The 8156-nt window shown below is 23.6% G+C and overlaps 1 protein-coding gene across 1 annotated transcript in view; it reads left to right on the top strand.

Moving 5' to 3' along the window:
* Positions 1-8156, top strand: part of LOC102679133 (muscarinic acetylcholine receptor gar-2) — a 59210-nt gene continuing 51054 nt past the window's right edge. The window contains exon 1 of the mRNA XM_006623203.2: positions 1-1088. The gene's annotated coding sequence lies outside the window, so the exon portion shown is untranslated. The remainder of the gene's footprint in view (positions 1089-8156) is intronic.

An 8156-nucleotide genomic window follows, 5' to 3' on the forward strand; every position in this document is an offset into this window, starting at 1 on the left:
CCCAGGTTCTCCGCCCGATTATGAAGAAAACTAGGTGAATTGATAACAAACGCGGCGTATGAACGATTCATCCCTCTCGCGCGGCCCTCGAACGCCGGTTGTGCGCATGCGCAGCCTTGGAATCAGGCTGCACATCATCGCGACGCCATGCGGCACTCACTTGAATTCTCGCCGCGTGTCCGTCGAATTCTCCCCCATTCGTGGCAGAGTTTGAAAACGCGACGGAGCCGGAAGTTGCGCGCTTCTGTGCCAATCTTTCCCTTCAAGCTCGAGATCGAGCAATGTCTTTCTAGATAAAAATAAACAACAGATACATCGGATTATTTTACATCATTATTATTCGATTTATATTCGACATATATTCCATTGGATTGTACAGCTCGATGTATCATTCTCTCGAATAATGTGGTGCGCGGGTGAAGAGGAAAGACAAGTGGATTAATTAGCAAAACGATTTCGAAGAAGTATGTTGTGGATGCAATTTCGTTATTCGATCGGTTGATCATCGTAGCTGGTAATGCCGTTTCACTGGAAAGATTTATCGCGAGGTTGATTACGAGTGAAAGGATAGAAAGTCGAGGAGAGATTGAGGGGAATATATGATCAAAATCCGTTAACGAAAAGGAGAAGTATTCGAAGTAATGGTGAAATATTATTCGTTAAGGATTATTGGTTATTGTTAAGGAAAATTGTTCAGGGATTTGGTTATTAGTTAGGAGGAATTGTCAGTGAATATTGGAAATGTGAAGGGTTTGGCTCAATGTAAATTTACGTTATGATTACGTTGTTAATCAGTTGAGAAAGTATAGTCGATTTAGATGATATTTGTGCAATTGTATGTTTATCGTTAAGTTTAATTTTTACGAATTAAGAATCGTTTCATTGGATTTCGTTTGCATCGAATTTATTGGAATGATATTATCTGTGGATTGTTAAGTTGCAACGTGACAACTCAATACCGATTCAGAACTTGGGAAGATGAAACTAAGAACTCAGGCAGGCATGACGAAGTGGAACACCGAGAATTGAAGTTTTGGGGATTTATGTGGCCTACTTTGGCGCAGTCCTCCAGTCGAAGGATATACAAGGTGAGTTACCCATTACTTGTTGCCTTTATGTGTTTCCTATATTTCTGTTTTTAGTTAAAATATATTATCTATCATTTTTTCATTTTCCCAATATTTGAAATTCCATGTATTTATTTTTCTCAATTTTTAAACGAAATTAGAAATTCAAGAACAATTTAATTTATATAATAATATTCTAAAAAGAACATAAAGAAAGTAATGAAATTTTAGATTTTTCAAAAATAAAATATAATTATGTATATCTTTTATATATAATAATTTCTTTATATAAAATCTTAAATTTGAAAAATTATGTTAGAATTTGATGTACTGGAATATTTTGTTTAATATGGTTTAAGAAACTGAATTTTGGGAAATTAATAGAAGTTGATATTAAAATAAGAAATTTTGAATTATATAATGTTTAATTAATTTGAATTAATATTTTTACAAAACTATTTTCCATTATAAAGTTAAATAACAACATTATAGTATAGACATTTTGCAAAAAATTTCTTTCAAACAAAAATAATAATTTTTAATAATTAATATAATTTATTTGTAAAATGTTGAAAACTTCGTTACATCTTTTATTTTTTTAATATTAGATACGAATTAACGTATTGTTTCATGTTTTTAGCGCATGTAACCTCTTTTTCTTTTCTTGAAACAACGAATGCATTATGAAACATATACATAGTTTCGCTTTTATCTTTATGCGTGCGTGAAGTTGACGATCGATTATCGAAAAAATTATATATTCCAACGATCATGCTTTGTTGAACAAAATGTAAATTCATTGGCGGTCTCGTGAAAAGGAGAGGAACGAGGTTGACACAGAAATTCTTTCACGAAACGGAATGAAGATGTGTGAAAATTCATTCAAATTCAAAAATCGGATGGATCGGATTCCACGATTTTCATGCTCGATAAAAAAAAACTACAATTTTCAGTGGTGCCAACTTAAACGGGATTCAGAAGCGTTTATTCCATTCAACCGAGTGATACTCGATCTATGATTGACGTGGATGAGAAAGGAACATTATTGTACAAATAAATTCCACGTTAGATTTAACTCTGATGCGTATATAAATATCCTTAGTTTATATTAGTTTATCATGATAGAATTTAGTTTATATTTTAGTTTATATATATATAGTATATATTAATATAAGAATAGTTATTTCTATTAATAGATGATTTTTTAATGATGATTTTAAAAATATCAACATAATTTCATGTTAATTTATTTTGTTAATTTTATTTTATGTTCATGTTAATTTTAAAGTTTTACACTATCAATTGAAAATTTTTAAATCTTTTATTTTACTATTGTTCTGAATCTTCTTATAATTTTATTATTTTGTGTTAATAAATAATAATTTCCTTCGTTTCAATTTGTGACTTAAATGTTTTCTTAAATAAGAAAATTCTAAGTAATTTTTTTTCTGCATTTATAAATCTTTCATTACCAATGTATTTTGGAGTAATATTGTTTAATAATGGATAATATTTTTTAAAAAAATTTGAAAAAATTCCTTTTATATAGCACCTCTTAATTATAAATAAAGATTCATTATCTTTTAATTTGTAAGGAATTTAAATCATTTGTATTAATTTAAATGTTTATAGATTAAAGATTAAAAAATAAATAAGATAGATATATATCAAAATATGATAGTAAAGTTAAGAATAAATGATAATATATATATATTATGATCATTGAATCTATATATATATTATAAATATTTAATTTTAATTTCTATTATTTTCCAAGTTTAAATTGTGGAAAACTTCATAATAATATACGGTATTTTGTTATATAAAATAAAAAATTTCGTACTTTGAAACATAAAATTTACAACTTTCATATATGTCCTATTGCAAAATTGAATAATTAATTGTTAGTAATTTAAAAAGAATATTTGAAGGTAGGTGATAAATATTTAATTTTAATTTTGAAAACAAAATTAATCATTAAATTTGATTAAGAATCAATATATTCAGTTTTATGTAAGCTTTCACTTTTCAATTGGAAACTTATTATAACATTGTTGAAATAAAATTCCATATCAAAAGTGAATTTTATTACCGTATTAAGCTCACCTATTTTGCATGAGAATTGAAGGATTAGTTGATAGTAAACGTGAAAGGATTCTAGTTCGTGCGTTCCATGTTAGACTTCTAAAGGACAATCGATAAATATCGATTAGTTAATTCTTTGTGAAGAATAGAGAGACGTGTATTTGTATTATCCTGTCATGGTCAAAGAGCGATGTAGGCCAAAATGTATATTGTTAAGTTAATGAAATTAAAAATTATTATTATATGCTTTGTTACGTGTAATGGAACAATGTAAACTGTAGAAACATGTATAAATGTTTTTTCTTTGTACTCATTTCTTTGTACATTTTATCACATTGTATATTAAAAAATTACTCAAAAACGAGTTAAAATTAAATTTCATACTTTGTATGCTTTTCTGTTCGTACACTATCTTTGTTATATTACTTATTATACTTATTATTACTATTATTATACTTACTTATTATTACTATTATATTATTATAATATCAAATTTTTTATAATTCTGATAATTTCTATTATTTTACAAGTTTATATATATATATATATATTATATTTAATTTTAATTTATATTATTTTCCAAGTTTAAATTGTGGAAAACTTCACAATATAGGATATTTTTATATAAAAATAAAAAATTTCGTATTTTGAAATATAAAATTTAAAAATTTCATATATGTCCTATTGCAAAATTAAATAATTAATTGTTAGTAACTTAAAAAGAATATTTGAAAATGAGTAATATATGAAAATAAATAATAGTTTCTTTAAAAATTCATGACTCTTATTAAGCGTAAAATGATTGTACTAACTATGAAAATAAACGAAAAAGAAAGGAATATAAATTAAAAAATGCTTTTATAATAACTAATATATTCAATGAACTGCATGAGCAAATAATCGAAAATGATTTAATTACACGATGATGCAATGATGTGCTCATAAAATTATTAACAAGCAAACACTAATGATATAAAACAAGATATTAACTTTTCATTATTTAAACAGTTCACGTATTGAAATTGAAAATAATAATCCAAAAAATTTAAATTATCCCTTCGTTTCAGAAATTTTTTTTTCAAGTTAAAACGAAATTTAAATTAAAATTAAAATTAAAATAAAAAAAAAAAAAAAAAAAAAAAAGAAAAAAAATTCAATCCAAATTTGATTAAATTTAGAAAAACTACTAAATTTAGAAAAACTTTTAAATTTTTATTTCAAATCTATCATATTCTGTTATATATGTGCTTAAAATATATCTTGACAAATTATAATATTATATAATCTGAATTTTATCGACAGATTCAATTAAACCCATTTAACGCACATGGAGAAAAAATTCTCGATAAATAATTATGGCTACTGTAATGTACGAAGAACGACGAATCATATTTTTCGAAAAGGCTGATAAAGAGCACGACAACCTAGCGAGCACACGCTATCCTTCTTGAATTTATGTTTAACTTAATATGGGAAAACCGTCACGAACATCTTGAGTAACAAGAAATAGAAGCGAATTTCACTTTTAGAACGATATAACATTTCTGCGTGTTTTTACAATCTTCTTTTTTGCTTACATACAGATTTTAAAATAATTATCCCTGCACGCAATTTTTTTTTTAAGGAAATGAAACATACGTATACATATTCCATATTATTTAAAATATTAATTATGAAATGTTTAATAATTATCGTGTTATAACTATTAAGTTAATATGAAACTTGTGCTAAATATTATTTAATATTTTATTACGCTTGATACACTTACACATAGTTATTATTAATAATAAATATATATTTCTTTCATACGAAACAAGTTTCAAATTTTTCAATGTTGAAAATAATTAAATTAGATAATTGAATTAAAATAAAAGATAAATTTTCGAATGTGGCAAATACTTCTATAATATAATATATTTATCACGTATTCGTAACTATTAAGATATAATTTTTTATTAATAAATTATTTCTCATTTTATATTTTCATGTCACAATATTTTAATCTTATTCGTAATTATTATGTTGTTGGTTTTGTATTTAAATTGATATTATATTAGAAATCATATAATAAAATAGATAAAAAAATTTGTTATATTTTTACAATAATTAATTTTATGATTCATATATTCTAATATATTCTAATATATAATGTATGTATACGATAAATGAATTCGATAAATTTGTCTACGATTTAATTAGAATATTAATTATTAATATTTTTGAAATTACATAATTAATATGAAAAATTGACGAAAATATTACGTGTCATAAATATAATTAAACGAATTATTAGATATATTGTTATTTACAAAAATAAAGTTTAAATCAGATAAATAGGATATAATCAACATGATAAGTCACGTTTACGTTTCTCTGAATTTTATTCCTATTGAATATTGAAGTGAATATGGTCGGTCAAGTGTCAAATCAATAAATCAAATGGTGAGTTTATTTATCGTATCAATCATAAAGTTTAATCTCACAAAACTGTTCCCATGTTTAGTAATTATCAATCATTCCGTGTTGATATTACGCCTTTTTATATAAATTTGATTTTTTCTTATATTATAAAATAATTAACATATTTTAATGAAAATTAATGAAAATAATTGTAATGAAATAGTTTATTGGAAAATTTTAATTTTAAACTCGTAATTTTAGCAGATAGAAAGAAACAATATAACGTCAGTAACAACTTTCATAAAATAAAAGATACCGTACTACGTTATATGCAGCAGAAATATATTAATTATAAAATGCTAATGATTGTTAGTTTCAGGGTAAAATTAAATTAATTTATTAGTATGTATTGTTTTATTGGTTAGTATTAGGAATAGTAACGATAATTGTAATAAAATTGGGCACTTTAAATTTAAGCACTTGAAAAAAAAAAAAATAACAAATAGAAAGAATTAATAATTGATTGAGATAAAAATATTTACGAATAAATTTTTATTTGAATTATTAATATGAAATTTATTTAATAATATTTATTTATCAAATTTTCAATTATTTTGAAGAGCAATGAAAAATATAAATTTTTTTGTATACATTATATAAGAAACGTAAATTTCATTTTACAATTATAAAAATTGCAAAAATACGAAATATATTTAATAGATCCAGAAAAAATAGAAAAAAAATAACTTTAAAGAATAAAAGTATGATTCTATTTAGAAAAGCATTCTTATAGTGAAATCAACCAATAAATATCTAAATATAAAATAAAATATCAAATAATAGAATAATTTATTTTTCAAATAAATAAAACTCCAGCTTAAAAGAACATTTTTTATTACAATATTTTTTTAGAGACATCTTATTAAAAATATTCTATTTAATTCTAGGTTTAATTAATTCTATTTATGTAATATTATGTAATAGAAAAGTGAAATATTTCTAATAAAATGTAATTAGTATTTCTACCTAAAATATGAATGTCTAAATTTTTATTCATATATTTATATAAATAATGATATTAAATATTATTCAATATAATGCAGCAAAATTAAAATTTAAAATTTTCTTTAAATAATTATTTCAATAAGAATCTATTTCGATAGCGTTCAATCTTGAACTGTAGAAACAATATTATTCTGAATAATAATGTAACTATAGTTTCAGTATCGTTACAGGAACAAGATAGATTTTCAATTTCACATAAAGGAATGAATTGAATAGCACTTCATCGATCACGTTGAATCTTGCACATTGAAACTGGCTTTCGAAAATGGCCAACACATTTTCCGTGATCATTAAACCATAATCCACAAAATTGTTGTTTCTTAATCGTGGCAAGTTTAATTGCTTTTACACAGGGCTCTTAATTAGGGCAATTTCTACGCAACGAACATAAATGATTGATCACGATTAAAATAGACGGCGGCAACTGGGTGAAAGTTTTAGTTTCGTTTTTAGCAGAGAGAGGGGTGCGAAAATTTGTTCGTGTCACAGATGTCACGAATGTGAAGTCACGGAAAGAAAGGTTGATAGGCTGTAATAGGTCGCTTGCAATATGATTTTGCAATATGAAAAAGTAAATTGTAGAAAAATAAAAGTTGTAGAAAAGTTTTTGCTATTAAATTAAATTAAAAATCGATGTTTTTAAATTCATTATTACAATAACGATTTCTAAAAATTAGATTAGAAATTCTTATTGCAATCTATTCTACAATTATATAATTTATAATGGATTAAATTTCATTATATTTTGGATTCGAATAAATCCCAATGGAAGGAATAAATTGTATATATGCAATTGCACAATGAAGCTATTGCAACCATTTCGTAGAAATTTATATGTATTCCCACTATTCGAGATACGAGGAATAGGTATTTTGCTTCAGTTTCGAAATAATATTGACAATGAATTACACGTTTAATATAAATATTAACATATAATGAAGATTTATTAATTATATCAATAGCACTAAAAAGCTTTTTAGAATAAAAACAACAAAGTATTATAACATATAACAACAAATAAGTATTATAACAAAGTATTAATAGATATTTCGTGATTTTTTGTGAAATAAAAAATTATTCGTCTTCAATGAAAATGTTAATACATTGGAGAATCGATTCTAAAAATTAAAATAAACGTAAAAATTAGTTAATACAAAAATGTTAATTAAGGCTTATTTATTAAATTATATTAAAATTCGTTTAAGATGAAGCGAGATGGAGAATGAAAGAAAATCATTTCTTCTTCGCAAGCTTACTTTGTTTTTGTTTCGCTTCATCTAACGTAAACTTAAATTGAATTAATTAAATAAATAAGCTTTTGACATTTTTGAAATTTTTGCTATAAAAAAATTTTTATTTTTTGATATAAAAAATGTTTGTTTTTTGATATAAAAAATATAGCTTTACAAATAGTAAAATATCTGTATATTTTCGTTAAATTTGAAAATTTATTATATGAAAGAATTTATAAAGTATGAATTAAAATATTGATTAATAAAATTATATTATATACAGTGATCTATAATATATATATATATA

Source organism: Apis dorsata, unplaced genomic scaffold (assembly GCF_000469605.1).
Source record: "Apis dorsata unplaced genomic scaffold, Apis dorsata 1.3 scaffold_840, whole genome shotgun sequence".
Classification (NCBI taxonomy): Eukaryota; Metazoa; Arthropoda; class Insecta; order Hymenoptera; family Apidae; genus Apis; species Apis dorsata.